The 27,355-nt window shown below is 45.9% G+C and overlaps 1 long non-coding RNA gene across 3 annotated transcripts; it reads right to left on the bottom strand.

Annotated features, from left to right (window-relative positions):
- Positions 1-515: 515 nt before the first annotated feature.
- On the bottom strand, positions 516-16,917 carry LOC142733341 (uncharacterized). 3 transcript variants are annotated; one of them, XR_012880017.1, is made up of 6 exons: positions 16,800-16,917; positions 14,648-15,440; positions 14,398-14,547; positions 11,065-11,201; positions 10,131-10,422; positions 516-1,356 (listed from the first exon to the last, which is right to left on the bottom strand). It is a non-coding gene; the product is annotated as an uncharacterized LOC142733341 (long non-coding RNA). The 3 variants fall into 3 exon arrangements; XR_012880018.1 differs by having other exon boundaries at positions 14,398-14,544; positions 16,800-16,916; XR_012880016.1 differs by having other exon boundaries at positions 14,398-14,613; positions 14,664-15,440; positions 16,800-16,916.
- Between the last annotated feature and the right edge of the window lie 10,438 nt (positions 16,918-27,355).

Below are 27,355 nucleotides of genomic sequence, written 5' to 3'. Positions count from 1 at the left end.
TCTAGAATATGCAGTCCAGTTCTGGGCTCCAGTTCATAGAAAGGATGCCCTGGAGTTGGAAAAAATACAAAGAAGAGCAACGAAGCTCATTAGGGGCATGGAGAATTTAAGTTATGAGGAAAGATTGAAAGAATTAAACCTATTTAGCCTTGAAAAAAGACGACTAAGGGGGGACATGATTAACTTATATAAATATATTAATGGCACATACAAAAAATATGGTGAAATCCTGTTCCTTGTAAAACCCCCTCAAAAAACAAGGGGGCACTCCCTCCGTCTGGAGAAAAAAAGGTTCAAGCTGCAGAGGCGACAAGGCTTCTTTACAGTGAGAACTGTGAATCTATGGAATAGCCTACCGCAGGAGCTGGTCACAGCAGGGACAGTAGATGGCTTTAAAAAAGGGTTAGATAATTTCCTAGAACAAAAAAATATTAGCTCCTATGTGTAGAAATTTTTCCTTCCCTTTTCCCTTCCCTTGGTTGAACTTGATGGACATGTGTCTTTTTTCAGCCGTACTAACTATGTAACTATGTAACAGGCAAAGGAAAAAAAAAACGCAAGCATTTTTTTTTTTGCCTAAAACCGCTTAAAAACGCGTCAAAAACGGTCGCGGCCATTCACAGCATTTTTCCGTCTCTCATTGATTTCAATAGGGTTTTTTGAGGCGGAAAACGAATCTAGAAAGGTCATATCACATACGTAGTGGAACCATTATACCCTAATGTTTTCTCCTTCTTTAGTAGCGTACAACTCAAGTGCCAACTTCCATTACATGATAGTGTCTCAACAGGACTCTTTCTACAATAGATCTGGGGGTCGACCAGTGAATACTTTTTCTCTATGTTCAGCTTAACAACAATACCAATGATGATGATGATGATGATAATATCCCTGCCTCTTTTCTATAGTGGTCTCAGTACATGTTTTAATATGATATCATTGATAAATGAATAATGAATTGAGTATTTCTCTAGCTGTGACCATCTCATGACTATCACCACATATGGAGCATCCTGCGCACTGACTATTACTAAGCCTCTCCATATTTCTCAGCATTTTCTGCTCCTTTACCCTGGGATCATATAGTCAGAAGTAACATATAAGTTCTCTCCTCACTGTTCAGACGTCATGGGTTTTCTGCTAGGATGGACACACCAGTATTTACAATGTGTCTCTTCTTCTAGATGTTTGTAGGAATCTTCTTGTAGCCAGGATCTCCTTCTCTGTGCTGGTTGGTGTCTTCTAGATGTTGAAGGTGGTCATCTTCTAGGTATATGCAGGAATCTTCTAGCTGCTAACTGGGGTCTACGTGTTGTCAGGACTCTTTAAAATCTCAAAGACTGGGATAAAGATCTCCTGAAAAAAAAACAAGAAAAATATTTTGAGACAAAAAACTACAAATATATAACCTACAAAGAAATTGATGCTACAAAAAAAGTGTAGAAAATGTAAAAAATCTTTATTGGAATAACAATAAAAAGCTACATGTCAATACAATTAAATTAAAAAGACTCCACAAGACTCTACAGAAGAAAAGGACAGCTCATTGTGTGACTCACAAAGAAAATAATAATTAGATAAGACCCCATGGCTGCACAGACCTGCGTAATGTAGGTCATATATAAATATCAAATGGTATGGAATAAACAACTATACAGTGCAAAAAAGCAGCCAGCGCATAAGTAAGAGCAAAAATGAATCAACTATTAAACAAGTATGGAGGGATATAACATACCCATAATAAGGTTGTTCAGGAGCACCAACACAGGGAGTGCCCACCCAGACGCACGTTGCAGCGCTAAATGCCTTCATCAGGGGGTGGTGCTGATAGTACACACACAGTATTTAAAGGAACAGTGTCATGGCAAATAATTTTTTTTATATGTTAAAGATGTTAGTGCTTTAATAAAAACGTTTTTATTCATTTGTGTGTTTGTGTTTTACTTTTTCTTATTTTTAACACTTTTTCTTCCCTATGGGGGCTGACATTTTTTGTTCCATTTCTGTGTGTGTCGATTAACGACACACACAGACATGGAGTACGGCAGCCACAGTCCCATAGGGACTGCGAACGGCTCCCGTCCCATTGACTGCCGTGTACGGCGTCTGTGTGGGAACTGCGCATGCGCCGCTCCCACACAGTCCTATTCGAAATTGGCGCCGTCCGGCGCCATTTTCCTGTGGACCGGAAGTCGCGGCCGGACAGTAATATTACTACTTCCGGTCGCGGCTTCCGGACTTGTGCACATGGAACAGCGGCAGCAAAGGGAGCGGACGGGCCGGAGGGAGCCGCGGCGGCAGGAGCAGGTAAGAGATTTCAATGTATGTTAGTGTTTGTGTGTGTTTACTACTGTATGTAAACCTACTACACTGTGGGTTACCTCAAAAAATGGCGACACACAGTGTAGGAGGTTAAACCTTTCAAACCCCTCGTTTATCCCGGCACTAGCCAGGATAAAGGAGGGGGGGATGCTGAGAGCTCACTAGAGCGAGGGCTTTTAACCCAATGTTGCAATGCTGCAATTTTGGGAACTAGCTCCATCTAGTGACCAAAAATGGGTAGTATTATAAATTAGAATTAATTTATAATATTTCCTGACTATTTCCTGACTCGTGAAAAAAATAAAAAAAATTTGAACCATGTTTAATCACCCACACACTAAATGTTTAATTTTTAAAAAAAAAACATGTTTTTCTGGCAACACATTCCCTTTAAATGAACGCTAGCCAATGGTACTTAAATATATCCAGGTGATATATATATATATATATATATGCCCATAAATCAAATCAGTGCACTCACTGTTTACTATTGGTGGCAATATGTGGTCGAGTACATGGCCGGACTCCAGAAACGGCAACAACGAGACACTGGGGCGGAAACACATCAGCGCGTCACCTGACGCGGTCACGTGTGTCAGCAACCCAGCGTGTCATGGGTGACGAATCGGAGGCCGGTCAATCACAACCAATCAGAATGCAACCAGTGATTGAAGGCATGAAAAGCATTCAGAAGGATATTAACCCTGTACGGGCAGTCCAATAGCGATAAACTTCATGTCTGCAAGTCTAATCCCAAAATACAGAGAGACAAGATAGTTATACAGATATATTGCACATGTATCATACAAATACATATAAATATATGGACACAAAGTGATGTGTGATGAAGAGCGTCAACGTGTAGGGAGTAATCAAGTGTGGAACATTATTATCAATTATAATGTGTGAAAAAAGACCAATATATACGTGCCAAAAGGAATAATCCAGTGCACAACCTGAACATAGTAGGTAAGTGACAGGTAAGAAATGATATTAAACACAATAAAGTGTTGTTTATATAGAACATGTGTAAGTAAAAGAGTGAAAAGGTAATAAATGTATGGTGACAAAATAAAAGAAATAAAAAACGAAAAATAAAATAGTGTGAATAGGCGTGTGCGATGAAAAAAGAAGAAAAAAACAACGTGTGTATTATGCATCAAAAAATAAAATGGACTACAAGTGCCATGCACAAAGCAGATTTTAGTTACATGTCGATATATCTAATACAACAAGCCTCAAAGGTGCAGAATATAATATGCAGTGATCTGCAGACAGAGCCCGCTTTTCTATTGTTTGTGAAGATCATCAGAAGTAGGAAATCATTGTTGAGGATGAAGATCATGACAACCCGAAAATTGCACAGTTGACATAGTCAACACAGGCAGCGTAAACCATATATCTAATCTGTATACATAAATAAAGAAATGTAGATTAAAATAAGAACATAAAATCAAAAATACCCAACTAAAAGCTTTGGTAGCAGTCAGAGAAATGCAGCAACATCAATGTTCTCATTGAGACCCCTTGGTTGTGTTGTCTTAAGCCTCCATATCCACTTGCATTCTGATTGCAAAAGCCTCTTTTTACATCTCGTCCTCGCATATCAGTATTGATGTGATCTATTCCCTTCACTCTCACAAGTCTAGAGTTACACGCATGATGTAGGTGAAAATGTTGTGGAATCGTCTTCAGCTGTTCCATATACTCTACTGGTTTGGCATTTTCAATGTCTCTAACATGTTCTCTTACGCGAAAGCGCAATTCTCGGGTTCTCATGCCAATATACATTTTAGGGCAAGGGTAAGTTGCATGATAGATCACACCTGTAGTGCCACATGTAATTGGCCATGTGATCTTAACATTTGTCAACCCACTTGAGTCAACAAAACCTTGAGAGCGTTCAATATTAGGGCAACTAATACAGTCGCCGCAAGGGTTACAACCCCACTTAGGACCAATCTTTCCAAAACATTTACCCGGTTTTTCCACGGTAACTGTGAACTATTGCGTCACGTAAAGAACGCGCTCTACATGCTGCAACAGCAAGATAATTTGGTAGTACTTTCTGTAGAATTGGATCATTGAGGAGCATCGGCCCAGGGGCGGACATACCGCATGTGCAGCCGGTGCAGCTGCACAAGGGCCCCGCGTGGGAAGGGGGCCCGTTCCTCTGCTGGCCGACTCAGTTCTCAGCTGCGCGATGCTGAGGACTGAGACAGAGGCCCGTGGACAGTAGCTGCGAGCCCATCAGCGGGCCCCCCGTGGACAGTAGCTGGGCCTATCACTGAGTCGGAGGCCCGTGGACAGAAGCTACGGGCCCATCAGCACCCCCCCCCCCCGTGGCGCAGCGTGTATTACATAGCTGTTCGGGGGGGGGGAGTTTTGCGACAGTTCAGTCCCCCGTGGCATATTAGTTGCCAGAGCGAGCAGCGTGTATTACACATAGCTGCTCGCCGGCAGGGCGCCGATCAGCTGTTGAACTGGAGGGGGGGGGAGTTTTGCGCTCTGCCACAGTTCAGTTCTTGTGAAATGTGGCGCCGGCAAGGCGCAGTTCAGCTGGAGAGGGGGGGGAGTTTGCGCTCTGCTCTCTGCTGCTCGCTTCCACAGTTCTTCGGCTACTTGTGGACAGAGCAGAGCTGACAGCGACACACAGCCACAGAGAGCCATTAGTGGAGTGGAGAAGCCCTGCTGCAATATTTACAGCAGCTACAGACAGACAGTATGTATATGGAGAGAGAGAGGCAGTATGTATATATATATTTATGTATAGTAAATAATATCATTGCACTGACACTGCAGTAGTTGTACATTTTCCAGTGCACAAGACAGTGTCATTTATTACACTGTCTTGTGTGCACTGGATGATCACTCACTGCAGGAAGAAGCCTTAACGTCAGTCAGTAAGCAGGGCAGCAAAGCTGCAGTCATTAAATGCCCCGCAGTTCCCAGGCTTGGGATCCCTTGGCTGAAGCATGGAGATCTAAATATATCCGCCCGCCCAATGGCTGCCACGTGTGACCTTAGACTGGATTCACACTTGCGTCCAGAATTCCGTTTTCCTGTTCCGTCAGAGGAGCAAGAAAACGGAATTCAATCTCCGTTACATGACCGTGCCCGACGGAACCTATTCACTAAGCATGCTGTGCTATTGTGTCAGGTAAAATGACGGACACTCCGATGGAACCATTATAGATTTTTTATTTTTTTTGTGCTAATACTAATTTACAAGTTATCCTGTAAAAAACAAGTCCTCACACAGCTCCGTCAACAGTAAAATAAAAATGCTATGGGTCTTTGAATGCGGCGACACAAAAACAATTAAAAGAGTTCTTATTGTGCAAAAGTAAAAAAAACATACAATAAAATACCTGTATATAAATTTGGTACTTCCGTAATTATACTGATGCGCAGAATAAAGTCAACATGTTATTTACACTTTATGGTAAACCCCGTAAAAAGCCCAAAACAATGGACTTTTTTTTAACCATTATCCCCCCCAAAAAAAAAAATAAAAAATATATATATACTGTATATATATATATATATATAAAAGTTATACAATACATGATGTATAACTATATTTGGCTCCAAAATGGTGCCATTAAAAAATACAATTCAGAATGCCCCTGTAACAATGCCAGTGCAGCATTTCTGAAAAAATGGTGGATAATGTACATCCCCCACCAGTACAAAGGGAATGTTCAGCTACATGTTCCATGTGCATTTTTTATGGCTTTTCCCCTTTGCATTGCAAAAGATGAAATCCACAGCAAAGCAAATCTGCTATATATAGGGCATGACAACCTATGAAGAATGAAGTGCAAACACAGTGCTCACATCTGTGTCGGAGCCTCCATCGCAGATTCCGTAATTTTTACTAGAATAGTGCTGTATGCAGCGTTATTTTTCCCGTCAAAATGACAGACACCGAGGTGGAATGCTGGTGTCCGTTATTTGATGAATCCGGCACTGTGCCATGGTTTCCATTTATGAAGGAAACCTTGACGCAGAGGTGAACATGGTATAACATCATATTTGTTAAATAGGCTATAATATTTACTCATAACATAGTAAACATAAATTACCATCTACTTTTCAGAATGGCGCCTGGCCCAAAACCTAAAAGTGGTGCTCAAAAGCGCAGACAAAGAAAGGACGAGTTAGCGCAGACGGCTAAACTACCAAAAATTAGTTCATTTCTTAAACAGGCTGAGAAAGAACAGAGTGAGATACCAGCCCCCTGCAGCAGCACTTCTGGTGACAGTGGTCAGATCAGCTTTATAGAAGAATGTGAAAGCAGTGCACAGGCAAGTGGCCAGGGTGAGGAGAATGAAAACTTACCAAATATATCTACTGAGGCTTCAGAAAATGCAGAGTGCTCAGAGACAGCGTCGAATAACGAATCCTGTGAAGCAGTTACTATAGAGAGTCAGAGTGAGGAACCTTCCAGAGAATATCTGGATGAAACATTTGTAGATGATGAAGGTCATGATACAATTGCTGATAAATTTCCAACAGACCGTGGTAATTTCCCATCAGAGCTTACAGACAGTCAAACAAAGAGATTCATCATTTCTCAGGGGTCTTGTAGGCCACTCATAACATTTCCACGAGACCAAAAACAGGGAGGACGTTGTTTTTCCCATACATTTTACACTAAGAGAACACAAGCTGGAGTATTGCTCCAACGTTCATGGTTGTGCTATTCTCCAAAACTAGACTGTGCCTACTGTGAACCATGTTGGCTTTTTGCTGATCGTACCTGTGGTGCCTACAATTCAGCATGGGTGAATGGTATGAGAAATTGGTCCCATCTAACACAGGCAGTGCATTATCATGAAAGCTCCATGCAGCACATTCATGCTTGCATGTTGATGCAGCAGTGGCGCAGTCACGGTACTGTAGATGAAGAAAACGAAAGGGAAATTAGAAAGCAAAAAAACTTCTGGAGGCAAGTGCTTGGCAGAGTGATTAATGTGACATTAACACTAGCAATGTGTAATCTTCCTTTCAGAGGTCACACAGAAGTGATAGGCCAAGCAAACAGCGGTGTTTTTTTGTCTTTTATTCAGTTGCTAGCAAGGTATGACTCTACTCTGCAGCAGTTATTGGAAATGCCAAGGGGATCTGTCCGGTATCTTAGCCATAGAGTACAGGATGAGATAATTGCTTTATTGTCAAAGAAGATAGAGCAGGATATTGTTAATGAGATCAAGAGCTCTCCATTTTTTTCCATAATAATAGATACAACACAAGACATTTCTAAAACTGACCAACTTAGTCAGATTTTTCGTTATGTGACAGTTGAAACAAATCAACAGAATACTGTTACAGCATTAAAGATAAATGAAGTTTTCCTCGGATTTCATGCCATCACGGATCAGACCGCTGCAAGCCTTGAAAAAGAAATTGTATTAAGTATTGAAAATAAGGGTCTTGACATAAGTAGATGTCGTGGACAAGGGTATGATGGTGCAGCAAACATGAGTGGCATATATACAGGCGTGCAAGCAAGAATTTCTAAAAGGGAACCTTGTGCACAGTATATACATTGTGCAGCTCACAATTTAAACCTTGCTTTAAACGATTCTGTCCGATACATCCCAGAAATAAACAAATTTTATGATGTAATCGAAAAATTGTACCAGTTTTTTGGAAACAGTATCAAAAGATGGGCATTATTGTCAGAAATATCTTCTGCATCTGAAACTGCTAACATTACGCTGAAGAGACTGTGTCCAACTAGATGGTCTTCCAGGAATGATTCCATCACAGCACTGAGGTACCGTTACACGGATATACTAAAGGCACTGACAAAAATCATCCTGAAGTCAGACAAAAATTCCAGTGACATCAACGATGCCTCTAGTCTAAAAAAGAACATCAGCTCCTTTGAGTTTGTGATGATGGTTGTCCTGCAGTCAAGGATTCTGGATGTTGTAGGACCAATTTCAAAGTGTTTGCAAGCCAAAGACACAAATATAGAAAAAGCAACACAATTACTTCAGAACGCAGTTGAAGTTTTTCAAAAGTTCAGAAGTGACTATCAGGGAGCGAAAGACAGTGCCATAAAATTATCAGAAAAGTGGGGCATAGGAGTTATATTTGAAAAAAGAAGAAATAAACGTGTAAAACGACAGTTTGATGAGTTGTGTCAAGATGAACGGCTCAACGATGCTGAGAGGTACTTCCAGGTTAACATCTACAATTCCTGTCTAGACACAATCATAATGCAACTAAAACAAAGATTCCAAAGTCTTCATGCAACAGTGAAAAAATTTAAAGCAATCCTTCCCAGCTCACTTTTGTCAGCAACTGATGAGGAACTTCAGAATGACGGAGAGAATCTTGTGAAGCATTTCAAAAATGACTTTTCACCAGCTCTCCCTGTACAACTCATTTCTTTCAGAACGTGCTTAAAATCACAAATTGCACAACTGACCACTGTAGAAGAAATAGCCAAGCTATTAATTGTTGAAAACAGTGTGTTATCTACAAGTTTTCCAGAAGTGTGCACAGCATATATTTTGTTCTTGACATTGCCAGTAACAGTGGCTAGTGCTGAACGCTCGTTCTCAAAACTAAAACTAATCAAGAACTACTTGCGGTCTACCATGGGACAAGAAAGGTTAAGCGGATTGGCTATGTTGTCCATAGAAAATGAACGTGCTAGAATGATTGACTTGAATAAGATCATTGATGAATTTGCAGAAAGGAAGGCAAGAAGGAGGAGTTTTAAGTGAATCAATCAACTCTCAGACAGACCAGTAAATGACAGGATCAAATATTCCCAGTTATCTGCCTAAACAGATTGAGTTTTGCTCTTTTGCATACGTTTTTCTATGCCTACATTGTATGGTTGACTACTTTTCAGTTGCCTTGATTCGGCTTTGTTGTGTAAGTTTAAGTACACAGTATTGTTTATTAGCTTTGTATAGTAAGTATTATTTATTTAAAAATGTTTTGCTTTTTTTTCATTGATTCCTCATGGCAATACTTTTACATTCCGTATGTGACATATTGAGATTCAGTCCTGCTTGATAGGTAACAGTGCAGTAAGCTAAGCATGATAAGATCATCTAAATTATTGCATCTCAGTTGCATGAGTGCTTTGTGTTATATTCAATGATTCAATTTAACCTAAGTCTCTAAATGTGGGCAAAGAAAATAAAAAAACTATACTCACCTCCTCCCTCGCCTCCGTTCACCCGCCGCAGCCCCCATCCTCCTGTCTCGGTCTGTGTTACAAGTGTACAAGGCTGCACTGGTGACGCGCTGCCGATGGCACGTGACCGCTGCTGCCAATAACTCCTCATTGGTGTGCTGCTGAGGACAGTAGTTCCACAGCAAATCGCTGTTGAGGGCATTGATTGGCTGCAGCGGTCATGTGCCATCGACCGCGCGTCACCACAGCAGCTTTGTAAACACAGAAAGGGATAGGGGCTGCGGAGGGGGAACGGAGGCGCCGGAGGAGGTGAGTATAGGTTTTTCATTTTCTTTGCCCACATTTAGGGACTTAGTTTAGATAAGAATTTAACCCGGAAAAAAATGTGTTACTTGTGTTCTAAACTGGTAATAAAATGTACAATATAAATCTTCCTTCATAATTTTTATTAGTAAGGTTTATTTTTATATGCATATATATGTTTAGGTAACTTTGTCGGTATTGGGGGGGGGGGCGGGGGGGCCCTGGCACATTATCTGCACAGGGGCCTTTTGCAGTCTGTGTCCGCCACTGCATCGGCCAAAATGTGTTTGAGTTGTCCTTCATTTCTGACCAAATGATACGTGTTCGTAAATCTTACCTTAGGAGAAATTCCTTATTTTTAGTTACAGTTTGTAATAGCTGTGCACGAGGGGGAGCTGTGCACGTGGTCGTCAATGGGCTTTATTAACATTGCGGAAGCGGCTGCAGCCCTGTTGAGCAAGTCTCTTTCTTAACTCAGTTGTGCGGAATTTCAAATCTTCATGAGTTGAACAAATTTTCTTAACACGCAGTAATCGTACAGTTGGTATAGCTTCGATGGTGTGGCGGGGATGTGAAGACGTGGCGTGAAGAAATGAGTTTGTTGATGTCTCTTTACGATGCAAATCTGTCTGGAGACAACCATTATGGATCCTTTTAGTTAGTATGTCCAAAAAATCTATCTCAACATGATTCCACTTGCATGTTAATTTAATGTTACGTGTATTATAGTTAAATACACTGATGAATTCCATTAATTCATCCGAAGTCCCCTGCCAGATCATGAAGATGTCATCAATGAACGGGCCCAGAAAAGGAGCTGGTTCATTGATATCTCATGATCTGGCAGGAATAGGTCCCTCTCCCACAGCCCCAGGAACAAGTTGGCGTATGAGGGTGCACAGGCTGCCCCCATTGCCGTGCCCTGGAGTTGCAGGTAGAAGGACCCATTGAACGTGAAAAAATTGTGTTTGAGAACAATGTCCGATAGGGTTAGCAACAACTCTGAAAAGTCTTTCCTATATTGCTCATATGCAAAAAGGTGGCCACTGCATGCAACCCATCCGTATGCTGGATGCCGGTATATAGTGACTCAATGTCACAAGTTACCAAAATATGTCTGTCATCTAAATGAATCTCTTCAATTTTCAACAACAAATCGGCAGAGTCGCACAGATACGAAGGTAGACATTCCACTAATGGTTTTAAATGGTGGTCGACCCATTTGCACACCTTCTGAGTTAACCCCCCGGTACACAATATAATTGGCCTACCTGGAAAGTCCTTATGAATTTTGGGTAGTAGAAAAGGCGTCTGTATCGTTGGCTCAGTCACAATCAGTGCCTCCATTAGGGACTTGGAGAGGACTCCGGCATCCATACCATCTTGTAGAATGTGGATCATCTTTGCTCTAAAGGATAATAAAGAATTGTATGTTAACCTTCTACAACAAGTGGAGTTTTTTTTTATTTAGTTTTTTTTTTAATTGATGTATTTTTTATTTTTCCAAACATAACAAACAAGCGAACAACAATTCAACAATATTTCCCATGGCAATAGCATCTCTGAACACTTATATCATTATTTTGCATATTATATAATCTACAATTTGTATAAATTACTTCAAATAATCCTAGTTGGAGCGAGGACAGAATTAGAGATTTTAGCCCAAAGACAAATTGAAAAAGTGTCAATATTCATAGGAGATGAAACACACTAAATAAACCATAAAGAAGGGGGAAGGGAAGTATAGAGGGGGGAGGGGGGGAGAGGATGGACACGTGTATCCCCATCGTTACCGCGATTCAATACAGATATTTAAGGAATCAGATCATGATTGGTGTCACACCAGACAGCTGATGCTCCAGATATCAAGTTGTGGAGCCAAAGCATGCAATCAGTTTTTGTTTTATATGAAGTGGTAAGAGAGGTATAAAATTCTCCCACAACTTAAAAAAGGCTTCAGTTTTGTGCTCTTTTCGATGGGAGGTTTCCACCCAATCCATTCGGAAAAGATAAGATATATTTTCTAGGGAAATACGATGTGTGGGGGGTGTATTATTTATCCAAACCTGGAGAATGGCCTTCCTAGCAGCCGCAGAGACATAGTATAACAGTTGTTTGTGATGTTTCGGGATAAAGAGCATGGAAGGTGGCAGTATCCCAAAGAGACCCCACTTTTGGGTTGAGGGGCATGGTATGGACAGGGTGTTCGACACAAAATATTGTATCTTTCGCCAAAAGTCAACAATAGTTGGGCATAACCAGAGACAATGTAATTGCGGTGCTCCACACTTTAAACACGAATGGTCAGAGGAGTTACCCATGAGAAAGCCCCTATAAGGGGACACGTCAGCCCTATGGGCTATTGTAAAAGACATCTCCCAGGACATATCTGATTGGAGGTATTTGCCAGCCATAGTTACAGATGATAGGACATCGTCATGAGTTGTTTGATCTAAGTGGTCAACCCAGTAAGATACGCCTGATCTCGATTTAGTGTAGTCCAATGGCTGTCTTAAAACGTTATAATAGGTAGTGATTAGTCTTTTTCGGCATTGATGAAATGGAGTTAAGTGACAGAAGAAGTCATCCCAGTCTTGGTCTTGTAAGTGTCTAATGACCTTGTGAGCATAGCTACAGGCCTGCATGTAATAAAATGGGTGTTGGCCCAAAAAATCATATTGTATACGTAGTTCATTAAATGAGTATGGACGACGAGTGAGCATGTTAGTTATCTGATTAATACATGTCAACCCCTCCCCCCCAACCCATCCACGAAAAACCACATGGGGGTCGGCATTTTGGAAGTCAAAGTTATGGACCCAAGGAAGAAGTAGGAAAAATCTAGGGTTTAAACCTAAGTGTTGTCTGACCTTGGTCCATGTTTCCAGGAGGACATGACTAGGGGGTTAGCCCGTTCATCAGGTGATAGAGCCGAGTAGGGAGTGTGTAAGAGGCATGCTAAGGAAATGGGTTTTGAAAATTGTTGGTCCAATGTAGAATCAGAAAAGCAGGAGCTGCCGGTTATCCAATCTCCAATCACTCGTAGTTGAGCTGCCATATTGTATAAGTGAATCTGTGGAAAATTAATCCCTCCATTTTCATGATGTTGCTGCAATATGCATAGGCTCACTCTTGGTCTCTTTTGCCTAACATCAACTGGTCTCAAGTATATAGGCAAGGATTGTAGTAAGTATAACAATTTAGGGAAGACAACCATTTTTAATAGATTAGCCCTACCTAAAAATGATAGAGTAAAGTGCCTCCAAGCCATGCGTTGGGATTCCAAATATGCAATAATGGGATTAAGGTTTCGTTGATATAAATTTGATCGTTGTCTCGTGATGCGTACCCCCAAATAGGGAATGTAATCAGAGTTCCATTTAAATGCATGCTTCGAAGAACAGAGTGGCCTTGAGGGACCCTTAAGAATTAGGGCTTCTGATTTTTGTAGATTGATCTTGAAACCTGACAGGGCACCATAAATTGGGATATCCTGGAGGATTGGTTGTAAAGTAGAGGCAGGGTTAGATATGAAGAACAAAATATAATCTGCAAATGCCGATAGTGTAATTTGAGAATCTCCAATTTGTATGCCTTGAAAACATGCTAGGGACTGGAGATGACGGAGAAGTGGATCTAGGGATAAATGAAACAGTAACGGTGAGAGAGGGCATCCCTGACACGTACCCCGGAAAATTGAGATAGGAGGTGAGTTAAGCCCATTGATGGTAAGGGATGTGGTAGAGCAGGCCTGTGAGCGTGAAAGGAATGTTAGAAAGCGGTCCCCGAAGGCCCGAGACTGCAACACCGCTGTGAGAAATGGCCATGATAAAGAGTCAAACGCCTTTTCCGCGTCAAGTCCCAGCAGCATGGTCACTGGGGAGGAGGGGTCTAGTGCAGACACCGTGGCTGCTACAGCCTGACGGATACCTTTAGTGGAATGTCTATTCCTTAAGAAACCCAGTTGGGTTGGGGCAATGATCAGTCCAAACATGGTTTGGAGGCGGTCGGCCAAAATCTTTGTTAGGAGCTTATAGTCTTGGTTTAAAAGGGAAATCGGATGATATGAGGAAAGGAGGGTTGGATCCCTGTCAGGTTTGGGAAGCAATATGGTCCTGGACGCATGAAAGTTAGGCAGGTCAATCTCCCCACTAAATATGGCTTGTAAGGTCCTCGTCAATGTCGGTACAATATCTGGCAAAAGTCTGTAGTATTCAGCCGATAGGCCGTCAGGACCCGGCGTTTTATTATTGTGTAGCTTAGAGATTGCTAAAGCAACCTCCGCCTCCGTGATATCATTATTTAAAAAGTGGAGTTTTTTCAATTGGCGATTTGCTTCATAAATATACATCTGGCGTGGCCAAAATACCACATTCCTGCCTTTATCGGCAGGTTTTACTACCACATCATGCCATGATTTAATCCTCTCCAAGCTCTCTCTCTCTCTCTCTCTCTCTGAACTCGACAGATTGTCATTCTTAATTTTCCTTGGAATGTTTTGCTAATCTTCAGGGACTAATTTGACAAAAAGATCTACTGCGGGGCAAATAGACAACGGGGGGATTTTGTAGATTTGGTTCTAATACAGATATGAATCTTACCTTCTGATATTCCCCCTTCTTGGTGAAAGAGTTTCTCAAATATTCGCAATGTTTCTCGTTCCTCAACTGTCACAAATAAATCGCCTTCCTCTTTAAAATACCATTTCTTAAAGATCAAAGATTGTGCAAAAAATTGCAGATCTTTTACTGCTGAGAAAAGATCAAAACAGGAGGCGGGAGAAAAGGTCAAGACTTTGTCCAACAGTGTGATGTCACCTATAGATAATTGATGCATAGAAATGTTAATTACCTTCTTGTGATGTCACCTATAGATAATTGATGCATAGAAATGTTAATGACCTTCTTGTGATGTCTTGGATTTTGTTCCAATCCCTTATTCATTTTTCTCCTACTGTTGGACGACTGATTTTAGTTCCGTTTTCTTTTGTATCTTGGTAAGTCACGTGTAGACCTCACGCTACTACATAATGTCATATCATGGTGACCGCTCTGTGATGACAAAGATCACATAGAAGAGGAAAGACTCAGTGATTCACCATTTTGTCTCCGATTCCATCAATATATTTTCTTCTGTTGAAAATCATTATTATCACATATCAATTTCTTTGTTTTTCTGCTCTCCATTTCTTTTTCCCACACGAGGCATTGATGATCCAATTGTGTTTTAAATGTTTCTAAGTCCTCTTTGGACATCTCTGCTTTTAATTTTTGCTGGATCTTTTCCAGCTCGTTATCCCTGTTTTCTAATGATGTGTTATTGAGTCCAATAAGAAGCTCCATCACTTTAAATGAACACGCACTGCAGTTCTCCTCCCATTTAGATGGAAAATTCACATCTTCAGTTGGAAATGATGGGAAAACTTGTATGCGTAACCCCCTCGGTATAAGGTTCCGTTGGAGATAATTTGCTAGGAATGCTCGGTTCCACCAAACTTTCATTCTTTTATTTACAAGGCTTTTGAAGGAGTTCTGCGGCTCCCTAATATTTCTCTGACTGCCAACACCTGTGGCTGTGGAGTCATCTTTAACCAGCCATGACTGTTCTCTGGTTCTAAAATCCATAGTTGGGTTTCTGGCACTATCTGTAAAAACACAGAAAACAAACTGATAAATAATCCAAAAAGACAGCGAGGATCTGAAATCCCAAATGCAGGTGCACGGCCTTTATTACTAGTAAGGGGGGATCCTAGGGTGAAGTCCTGAGCACATCAATATATATATATATATAAGATAGAAATTCGAGGCACTCACCGCTGTTTCTGTAACTTCCGACCATGTCATCAAGAAGTGACCAGGAAGCAGCATGAGCACAAAAAGCTATAACTGGGTTTGGGGGCAGCGGCGGATCATCGTTAGGAAGGCTCGGGCAGCCGACCAAGGCTCCCAGGGGGCCCATGGCTGCCAAGCCCATAACATTTATTGGCTGGGCTGCACGGGCCCCCTCAAGCCCATTGGCGCCTAGAACTGGAGGGGGCCCCGATGCTAGCGACAGCCACATTCACTTGTATCTGCATCCTCAGGACGCAGATATGAATTAATGATAAAGGCTTCAAGCCAAGTTAGGACTGCAGCCTATAAGGTGCTGGGAAGACTCCCTGGGCAGGCCGCCGTGATGACGTAACTGCATCACGCTGATATGAGCATGCGTTCTGCCTGGAGACAGTGCAGCGCACCGTCCGTCGCGGCAACGGGGCAAGGTAAGTACAATGTTTTGTTTTGGAGGCAATATATGTGGCAATATACAGGGGGGTGATTGCTGTGTAGCACTACATACAAGGGGAGGGGGGATATGTGGCACTATATACAAGGGGAGAGGGGGCTGTGTGGCACTATATACAAGGGGAGGGGGATGTGTGTGAAGCTATCTACAGGGGCTGTGTGTGTGATGCTATCTACAGGGGCTGTGTGTGTGGCGCTATCGACAGGGGCTGTGTGTGGCGCTTTCTACGGGGGCTGTGTGTGTGGTGCTTTACTTTACCTTCTGTGAGTCACTAGATTTATAGAGAATCTGTCTCCTCTCCTGACATGTTTTTTATAGGAAATCCTTGTCTTTCACAAAATATCTTTGTGCAGTCCAGGACTGATAGACAATTGCGTGTTACCATTCCCCTTGTCAGGAGGATGTGTCCCTGCACAGTGTGATACTGTCAGTATGTAGGGACGCAGCCCTTTGACAAGGGGAATCGTAACATCCATCTGTTAATGCTTGCACAAAAAGGTAGTGGCAGGGCGGCGGAGGAGAATGGGGGCCCCATGTTTGGGTAACAGCCCAGGGCCTATGGCCTACTTAATCCGCCACTGTTTAGGGGGCCTCGTTCTGGAGATAGGCGCCGGTCACAGAGGTGGGACTCCCATCTATCTGACATTTATGACATATCCTGTGGAGATGTCATAAATGTCCTTCATGGGAAAACCCATTGAAGGGGATAGACAAATCTTACCTGTCCATACAGAAGTGACATTAATACATTGGGAGGAGCTTTCAGTTGCCGGTTAGTTGTCCATTCTACGATGGTTGGAAACCGAACAGTTTCTATGGCGATGACGTAACATGGGAGCCCTGCATGTTGTCCAGTGGGAGCGGAGTCTGTTTAGAAAGAGAGAAATCCAATATTTATTATAATATTACAGGAAAAGGTATAGTAGGAGATAATGTTTTATCCATAGCACCTTAAAAATCCTGATTAGAGAGCGGACCCTGTCCCATATATACATATAACTGAACAGTACTTTATATACAGTATATATGAGGACAGTAAAGAGGGAGTACAGTATATACAGTGAGGACACGTCTCCTATATACATATAACTGAACAGTACATTATATACAGTATATATGAGGACAGTAAAGAGGGAGTACAGTATATACAGTGAGGACACATACTATATATACATATAACTGAACAGTACATTATATACAGTATATATGAGGACAGTAAAGCGGGAGTACAGTATATACAGTGAGGACACGTCTCATATATACATATAACTGAACAGTACATTATATACAGTATATATGAGGACAGTAAGGAGGGAGTACAGTATATACAGTGAGGACATGCTCCATACATATATACATATAACTGAACAGTACATTATATACAGTATATATGAGGACAGTAAGGAGGGAGTACAGTATATACAGTGAGGACATGCTCCATACATATATACACACGACTGAGAAGTACATTTTGTTTCCGGACAGTCTGCAGGATATTTATGTAGTGGAGCCCCCAGCAAGGCACCTCCGCCCTGAATATGTGTAGATAAGGGACTCCAGCAGATCGCTTGTTAGGTCCATGTAGAAGCTCAAACACTTTATGGTCCTTAAGAATAAGTTGGGGGTGATGCATTGTCACAGTGTTAGGGATCTGCCAGGTACTTCATCTAGGTATACTCCTGGGATTAATCAATCCACACCTGAGGTCAGACCTGTTCGACTGACACCATCTCCCACCAACCAGGGTGGCAGGCTCAGGAGTGGGAGAGCCTATCGCGGCCTGGTCTGTTGGAGTTAGCTCCGCCCCCTGTCCTTTATTACCTGCCCTGTTCTCTCCCTCAGTGCTTGTAATTCTTTTGGATTCCTGGCCCCACTGCTGCTTGCTCCAGCCTGCTTCTGCCTTGCTGCAGTTCTGCTTGACCTGCTTTGCTTTGCCCCTGGCTTGCTTCTGTCTCCGTGCCCGCTCGGGTGTACTCACTTCGTCCTGGTCCTGACTGTTCGTTCGCCGCTCCGTTTCCTCGTGGCGTTCCGTGGCTACTGCCCCTTCCCTTGCGTGTTCCCTGTTTGTTTTCCTGTGCACTTAGACAGCGTAGGGACCGCCGCCCAGTTGTACCTCGTCGCCTAGGGCGGGTCGTTGCAAGTAGGCAGGGACAGGGCGGTGGGTAGATTAGGGCTCACTTTCCCTTCACCTCCTTCCTGCCATTACATAATTACAAGCCCTTACCTAGTCTACCATTTCTCCTACGCTGACGCTATCATGGACCCCCTTGAGACCCTGACCCAGCAGATGCAGGGCCTCTCCCTACAGGTCCAGGCCCTGGCCCAAAGGGTCAATCAGGGTGACGCTGCTTTAGTAGTACCCCTCACCTCACCTCTAGAACCCGACCTCAAGTTACCTGACCGGTTCTCAGGGGACCGTAAGACGTTTCTCTCCTTCCGGGAGAGTTGCAGACTGTATTTCCGCCTAAAGCCCCACTCCTCAGGTTCCGAGAACCAGCGGGTGGGTATCATCATATCCCGACTCCAGGAAGGGCCCCAAGAGTGGGCCTTCTCCTTGGCTCCTGACGCCCCTGAACTTTCCTCTGTTGATCGTTTTTTCTCTGCCCTCGGACTCATTTACGACGAGACTGACAGGACTGCTTTAGCCGAGAGTCAGCTGGTGACCTTACGTCAGGGTAGGAGACCGGTTGAGGAATACTGTTCTGATTTTAGGAAGTGGTGCGTAGCTTCTCAGTGGAACGATCCGGCCCTAAGGTGCCAGTTTAGGTTAGGATTATCTGACGCCCTGAAGGATCTGCTGGTTAGCTACCCCTCGTCTGACTCCCTTGACCAGGTTATGGCCCTAGCAGTACGACTTGACCGACGTCTCAGGGAACGTCAGCTAGAACGCTTCAGTGTGCTCCCCTCTGACTTTTCTGCGATCCCCCCCGAGGTCCCGTCTCCTCGCCCCTCCACGGAGGACTCGGAGGTACCTATGCAACTCGGGGCCTCCATGTCCCCTCGACAACGTAGGGAGTTTCGCAGAATGAATTGTCTCTGCTTCTACTGTGGGGACGACAAGCATCTACTGAACACCTGTCCCAGGCGCAAGAATAAGAAGCCGGAAAACTTCCGCGCCTAAGTGATCATCGGGGAGGTCACTTGGGCGCACAGGTATTTCCCGTTAATGTGAAACGCAATAAAATTTTGCTTCCCTTTCAGGTCTCGTTTGCTGACTGGTCTGCCACGGGCAGTGCTTTCGTGGATTCTGGCTCATCTGCTAATATCATGTCTGTGGAATTTGCTATGTCTCTAAAGATGCCTTGTATTGATTTACCTTATCCTATCCCTGTAGTAGGAATCGACTCAACTCCCCTTGCTAATGGTTATTTTACTCAGCATACTCCTGTTTTTGAACTCCTGGTTGGCTCCATGCATTTGGAGCAGTGCTCTGTACTGGTGATGCAGGGATTATCGTCTGATCTGGTTTTAGGCCTTCCCTGGTTGCAGTTGCATAATCCCACGTTTGATTGGAATACTGGGGATCTCACCAAATGGGGTAATGAATGTCTTATGTCATGTCTTTCTGTTAACTCTATTTCTCCCTGGGAGGAGGTAAACACGCTTCCTGAGTTTGTTCAGGACTTCGCCGATGTGTTTTCTAAGGAGGCCTCCGAGGTGTTGCCCCCCCATAGAGATTACGATTGCGCTATCGATTTGGTGCCTGGTGCCAAGCTTCCTAAGGGTAGGATATTTAATCTTTCATGTCCTGAACGTGAAGCTATGAGGGTGTATATCCAAGAATGCCTGGCCAAGGGTTTCATTCGCCCCTCGACTTCTCCTGTAGGTGCTGGCTTCTTCTTCGTGGGGAAGAAGGATGGTGGTCTTAGGCCGTGCATTGATTATCGTAACCTGAATAAGGTCACCGTAAGGAACCAGTACCCACTTCCTTTGATTCCGGATCTTTTTAATCAGGTTCAGGGAGCCCAATGGTTTTCTAAGTTCGATCTACGGGGGGCATATAACCTTATCCGCATCAAAGAGGGGGATGAGTGGAAAACTGCGTTCAACACACCCGAGGGTCATTTCGAATACCTGGTCATGCCCTTTGGGTTGTGTAATGCCCCTGCTGTCTTCCAGAATTTTATTAATGAAATCCTGAGAGAGTACCTGGGTAATTTTCTTGTTGTGTACCTTGATGACATACTGGTGTTTTCCAAGGACTGGTCCTCCCACGTGGAGCATGTCAGGAAGGTGCTCCAGGTCCTTCGGGAGAATAATCTGTTTGCTAAGACTGAAAAATGTGTCTTTGGGGTACAGGAGATACAATTTTTAGGGCAAATCCTCACCCCTCATGAATTCCGCATGGACCCTGCCAAGGTTCAGGCTGTGGCGGAATGGGTCCAACCTGCCTCCCTTAAGGCGTTACAGTGTTTTTTAGGGTTCGCCAACTATTACAGGAGATTTATTGCCAACTTCTCGGTCGTCGCTAAGCCTCTTACGGACCTTACCCGCAAGGGTGCTGATGTCCTCCATTGGCCCCCTGAGGCCGTCCAGGCCTTTGAGACTCTCAAGAAGTGCTTTATCTCGGCCCCCGTGCTGATTCAGCCCAACCAAGAGGAGCCATTTATTGTGGAGGTTGACGCTTCCGAGGTGGGAGTGGGGGCCGTCTTGTCCCAGGGTACCAGCTCCCTCACCCATCTCCGCCCCTGTGCTTACTTCTCTAGGAAGTTTTCGCCCACGGAGAGTAACTATGATATTGGCAACCGCGAACTTCTAGCCATTAAATGGGCTTTTGAGGAGTGGCGGCACTTCCTGGAGGGGGCCAGACACCAGGTAACGGTCCTTACGGATCACAAGAATCTGGTTTTCCTAGAATCGGCCCGGAGGCTTAATCCTAGACAAGCTCGGTGGGCACTATTCTTTACCAGATTTAATTTCTTGGTTACCTATAGGGCTGGGTCCAAGAATATTAAGGCTGATGCTCTGTCACGTAGTTTCATGGCCAATCCTCCTTCCGAGAAGGATCCTGCTTGTATTTTACCCCCTGGTATAATCGTCTCTGCCACGGATTCTGATTTAGCTTCTGATATCGCGGCTGATCAGGGTGCAGCTCCCGGGAACGTCCCTGGGGACAAACTGTTTGTTCCCCTGCAATACCGGCTGAGGGTACTCAGGGAAAACCATGACTCCGCTCTATCTGGTCATCCTGGCATCTTGGGCACCAAACACCTCATTACCAGAAACTATTGGTGGCCTGGGTTGCCTAAAGACGTTAGGGCTTACGTCGCCGCTTGTGAGGTTTGCGCTAGGTCCAAAACCCCTAGGTCCCGACCTGCGGGCCTACTACGTTCCTTGCCCATTCCCCAGAGACCTTGGACCCATATCTCCATGGATTTTATCACCGATTTGCCTCCATCTCAGGGCAAGTCGGTGGTGTGGGTGGTAGTAGACCGCTTCAGCAAGATGTGCCACTTTGTGCCCCTTAAGAAGCTACCTAACGCCAAGACGTTAGCTTCTTTGTTTGTGAAACACATCCTGCGTCTCCATGGGGCCCCAGTCAATATCGTTTCTGACAGAGGGGTACAATTTGTTTCCTTATTTTGGAGAGCTTTTTGTAAAAAGTTGGAGATTGATCTGTCCTTCTCCTCCGCCTTCCATCCCGAAACTAATGGCCAAACGGAAAGGACCAACCAATCCCTGGAACAATATTTAAGGTGTTTCATCTCTGACTGTCAATTCGATTGGGTCTCATTCCTTCCCCTTGCTGAATTTTCCCTGAATAACCGGGTCAGTAACTCGTCAGGGGTCTCCCCGTTTTTCTGTAATTTCGGGTTTAACCCAAGGTTCTCCTCCGTCTCCCCTGGTTGTTCCAATAATCCTGAGGTAGAGGATGTTCATCGGGAACTGTGCACTGTCTGGGCCCAGGTTCAGAAGAACCTAGAGGCTTCCCAGAGCGCACAAAAGATTCAGGCGGATAGTAGACGTTCTGCTAACCCCCGGTTTGTCGTCGGGGATTTGGTCTGGTTGTCGTCCAGGAACTTGCGCCTTAAGGTCCCGTCCAGGAAGTTTGCTCCCCGATTTATTGGACCTTATAAGATCATTGAAGTCCTCAACCCTGTATCCTTCCGTCTGGAGCTCCCCCCATCCTTTCGCATACATGACGTCTTCCATGCCTCCCTCCTTAAACGCTGCTCCCAGTCCTGGTCCCCCTCGAGGATACCTCCTGTTCCCGTTCTCACCCCTGAGGGGGTGGAATTCGAGGTGGCCAAGATTATGGACAGTAGGATGGTCCAGGGCTCCCTCCAGTACCTGGTCCATTGGAGAGGATACGGGCCGGAGGAGAGGACTTGGGTACCTGCCCGTGATGTTCACGCTGGGGTATTGATCAGGAGGTTCCACCTTCTCTTCCCCACTAAACCGGGTCCCCTTAGTAAGGGTCCGGTGGCCCCTCATAAAAGGGGGAGTACTGTTAGGGATCTGCCAGGTACTTCATCTAGGTATACTCCTGGGATTAATCAATCCACACCTGAGGTCAGACCTGTTCGACTGACACCATCTCCCACCAACCAGGGTGGCAGGCTCAGGAGTGGGAGAGCCTATCGCGGCCTGGTCTGTCGGAGTTAGCTCCGCCCCCTGTCCTTTATTACCTGCCCTGTTCTCTCCCTCAGTGCTTGCAATGTTTTTGGATTCCTGGCCCCACTGCTGCTTGCTCCAGCCTGCTTCTGCCGTGCTTCTGCCTTGCTGCAGTTCTGCTTGACCTGCTTTGCTTTGCCCCTGGCTTGCTTCTGTCTCCGTGCCCGCTTGGGTGTACTCACTTCGTCCTGGTCCTGACTTTCGTTCGCCGCTCCGTTTCCTCGTGGCGTTCCGTGGCTACTGCCCCTTCCCTTGCGTGTTCCCTGTTTGTTTTCCTGTGCACTTAGACAGCGTAGGGACCGCCGCCCAGTTGTACCTCGTCGCCTAGGGCGGGTCGTTGCAAGTAGGCAGGGACAGGGCGGTGGGTAGATTAGGGCTCACTTTCCCTTCACCTCCTTCCTGCCATTACACACAGGCACAATTAGAGGTACAGGCCTGGTTATCCATATTTGTGCCCCCGAGTGGCCACTATTTTACCACTGATCTCTATAAAATGGCAATATAATAGGGATTTTCCGGTTTCATGTAACTAGATGCTTAAATTTCGTATAATGAAAAGTTCGGCAACTTACTAATTCCTCAGCATTTTTAAGATATCTGTTTGGGGTCAGTGAATGGGAATATTCTTGTTTATATCCAGGAACATGCCTGATATTTCTCGCAGCTGATAGTTTGCTACAATTGGATCCATTCTAGGTCAGGGTTTTCCTCACTATTTCTGCTATTCATGCCCTCCGGCTTACTCTCTGCTCTGTAGAAGTTCCAGATTTGGGGGTGGGTTGTTGTTAAGGGCAGATGGGTGAAATGTCCCAGGCCCGCTTGCTTCATCATCTTGGTACATACAAGCAGAGCAGCCCCAGGCTACTGCACATGCCCAAAAACGTCTTGCATTATTCCATGTGCAGCACTAGGTGGGGAGGGGGCAAGTGCCAAAAGAACGTTTACCCAACCGTGCACCACAGATAGAGGCTGCCATTGGGGTTGCATACAGTTTATTTACTTACAGACGCAAATCCTATAAACCTAGAAATTCACGGTACTGATGTCAGCTTTCTGTAATTTAACCACTGGGTGACATACATATACAGTGCCATGCAGTTAGCACAAAGTACCGTAAATGTACAGTACTTGGATGGTGCGGGAAATAGCGTAGATCCCGGCACGTTACCCCTCAGTTGCTGTGGTCAATAGTGGGGCATCTACGTGGGTAAACAGATGGCGGGGGCTTCTTCTGTCACCATCAGCGCAATCGCAGGTTTCTGATAGGTGCCATGGAAACCGGGGACCTAAACAAGGCTCCCAGGTCTGCCATGTGTGAATGCTTATAAAGCCATGCCATTATGTACTCAACGCCTTTGTTGCAGAAGTTTTGTTGTGTTACTGGTTGCCCTTGGATCCGACCATAACCCATTCCTCTGGCTATGGTCGGGAAAAGACACATCCCGACCATAGTATGGCTTTGTGGTCGCTTTCAATGTTCTCATGAACACGCTTTATTTCGTTTGCACTCCGGAACATCCAATTATTCCCGAGTGCTTGGTGTGACTACCAGCCTGTAGCTGCAACTGCGCATGCGCAACATTAGCGCTGCCCAAGTCCCCGCCTGCACTCGGGAACTGGCAACTGTTCCCGAGTGCTTCTACTAAACTTGCATTTCAGCAACACTGTATGTACCCAGGAACCGGCGACTGTTCCCAAGTGCTTATTCTAAACCTGTATTTCAGCGTGCGCTACTGCTCATGCGCAGTCACATGGCTGTAGAAGACTGTATGTACCCGGGAACTGGCGACTGTTCCCAAGTGCTTATTCTAAACCTGTATTTCAGCATGTACTACTGCTCATGCGCAGTCACATCGCTGTAGAAGACTGTATGTACCCGGGAACTGGCGACTGTTCCCAAGTGCTTATTCTAAACCTGTATTTCAGCGTGCGCTACTGCTCATGCGCAGTCACATCGCTGTAGAAGACGGTATGTACCCGGTAACTGGCGACTGTTCCCAAGTGCTTATTCTAAACCTGTATTTCAGCGTGCGCTGCTGCTCATGTGCAGTCACATCGCTGTAGAGGACGGTATGTACCCGGGAACTGGCGACTGTTCCCAAGTGCTTATTCTAAACCTGTATTTCAGCGTGCGCTACTGCTCATGCGCAGTCACATCACTGTAGAGGACGGTATGTACCCGGGAACTGGCGACTGTTCCCAAGTGCTTATTCTAAACCTGTATTTCAGCGTGCGCTACTGCTCATGCGCAGTCACATCGCTGTAGAAGACGGTATGTACCCGGTAACTGGCGACTGTTCCCAAGTGCTTATTCTAAACCTGTATTTCAGCGTGCGCTGCTGCTCATGTGCAGTCACATCGCTGTAGAGGACGGTATGTACCCGGGAACTGGCGACTGTTCCCAAGTGCTTATTCTAAACCTGTATTTCAGCGTGCGCTACTGCTCATGCGCAGTCACATCACTGTAGAGGACGGTATGTACCCGGGAACTGGCGACTGTTCCCAAGTGCTTATTCTAAACCTGTATTTCAGCGTGCGCTGCTGCTCATGTGCAGTCACATCGCTGTAGAGGACGGTATGTACCCGGGAACTGGCGACTGTTCCCAAGTGCTTATTCTAAACCTGTATTTCAGCGTGCGCTACTGCTCATGCGCAGTCACATCACTGTAGAGGACGGTATGTACCCGGGAACTGGCGACTGTTCCCAAGTGCTTATTCTAAACCTGTATTTCAGCGTGCGCTACTGCTCATGCGCAGTCACATCGCTGTAGAAGACGGTATGTACCCGGTAACTGGCGACTGTTCCCAAGTGCTTATTCTAAACCTGTATTTCAGCGTGCGCTGCTGCTCAAGAAGAGGCTGGACGCAGCTGCAGGCTTAAGGGAAGCCGACATGACCGTCCTGGTAGGGAAAGGGTTAATGTTACGAGGTCAGGGAAAGTTGAAGGAGCTGAAGGAGGGACGGGGAGGAGCTAAGGGGGGCGGGGGGGCCGTTACTGCGCTTCCCGCTGTTTCTCGGCATTGAGCCGGAAGCAGCGGGAGGAGTAACACACAGTAAGCAAAGCTCCCCGTTGCCCGGTTTTTTAGTAATGGCAGAGGCCTTGATTTTAGAGCGGCTGCGCGCCGCTGCTGTGCACCACGGTCCCGGATGGCTGGAGGAGACCGTGGCTGCATTAACGCGGATCCCGGACGCCGTTTCGCCACGTCGGGCACGGCGTTCGGGGTCTGTTGTAAGGGACAGGCTCCCCTCCCCCGGCCCCCCTACGAGCATGGCTATGGCGGCGGGGGGGGAGTCGGCAACAACCGCTCCTGCGCTGGGCAGGCAGAGAGCGGTGGCAGGGGTGACGGCGATGCAGGCTGTGTCGACCCGTCCCTCTCGGCGGTCCCGACCTCCAGAGCGCCTTAGTCCGGAGGTAGTCCCGCGGACACGGCGTCGCAGAGGGAGCCCGATCCCGGACGCTGCAGGCCAGGCAGCTGGGAGGACCGCCCCTTCCCAGGCCCTGCGTCCTGGCAGGAATCCCAGGCCGCGACGGGGTCCGGCGGTAAGCAGGGAGTCGCAGGCCGGGCTCCCTGTCACCCCTCCCCCATCAGATGGAAGATGTCGAGAGCAAGGTACGGCCGCCCCGCATGGTGATGTTCCGGCCAGGGGGCAGGCTTCGTCAGGATCGTCTAGACGGACGACTAGATCTGCAGCGACGTCGAGGCAACAGGTCCGGTCGGAAGTCTGGGTCCCGGCGGTCGGGCGGCAGGTTGCCGGCCCATCGGTCAGCGCGTCCTCATCCCCTTTCCGAAGATGTCGTTGGGAGGGACAGTCGTCGGCGAGAGAAGAACTGGAGGAAGGTGAACTGGACGTCTATCGTCGAGGTCAGGATGGTCCGGCTGACGGGAACACAGCGCCTGTGCAGCCCGGTGAGTGTATAACTCCATTATTGTCTTATCCAGCGATTTTTATGTCGGGTGTCGGCGGGGGGGCTGCTAGCATAGCATCGGGGGCCGGTAGTGGCGCGGGCGGACGCGACGGAGCGGGTTTGGCAGATTTAGTGGGTTGCTTACGGGAGCTGGTGGGGCGCCTTGATAGGGCCGCGGCGCCGGTTGTAACGGAAGTGTCCCCTGCGGTAGTTTGGGAAGGCCCCAGGGACGTGGGATCGTTGCAGGCGCGTCCTGTGGTGGCGGTTAGAGAGGCGGTCGCGGTGTCGGTGCAGACTGAGGCACAGAAGGACGGCGATCGAGTGCGCATGGACGATCGTGCTCGGGGGGAGGTGTATGTTTGTTTTGAGGGTCCGTTGGGGGCGCATTTAAAGCAGGAGGTGCGTGATCGGATCTGGAAAGATGAATACGTTGAAATTTTTTCTCTCTTGCCGCTGGCTAAATTCAATTTGGATAAGAGCAAGCGGGATGAGAGTAAAAAGGACGAGGAGGAACGGCGGCGGTATAGGCTTATCCCGCAGACGTTCGTTAATTGGTCGCAGGCGTTCGCCATATTGGCTAGTGTGATAGGGGAAAAGGCGCCGGAAAATTGTTCGGCGTTATTTTGTTATTTTGATGCTATTGGGGAGGCTCATAGGGCGTATGGGGGTCAGGCGTGGCTGCGATATGATGAGCAATTCCGTCAGCGGAAGGCGGTTCGGCCGGCGATTCGGTGGGACCAGAAGGATATTGCTCT

This window comes from Rhinoderma darwinii, unplaced genomic scaffold (assembly GCF_050947455.1).
Source record: "Rhinoderma darwinii isolate aRhiDar2 unplaced genomic scaffold, aRhiDar2.hap1 Scaffold_94, whole genome shotgun sequence".
Classification (NCBI taxonomy): Eukaryota; Metazoa; Chordata; class Amphibia; order Anura; family Rhinodermatidae; genus Rhinoderma; species Rhinoderma darwinii.
The sequence above is the reverse complement of the archived record's forward strand: the minus strand, read 5'-3'. Positions and strand labels throughout refer to the sequence as shown.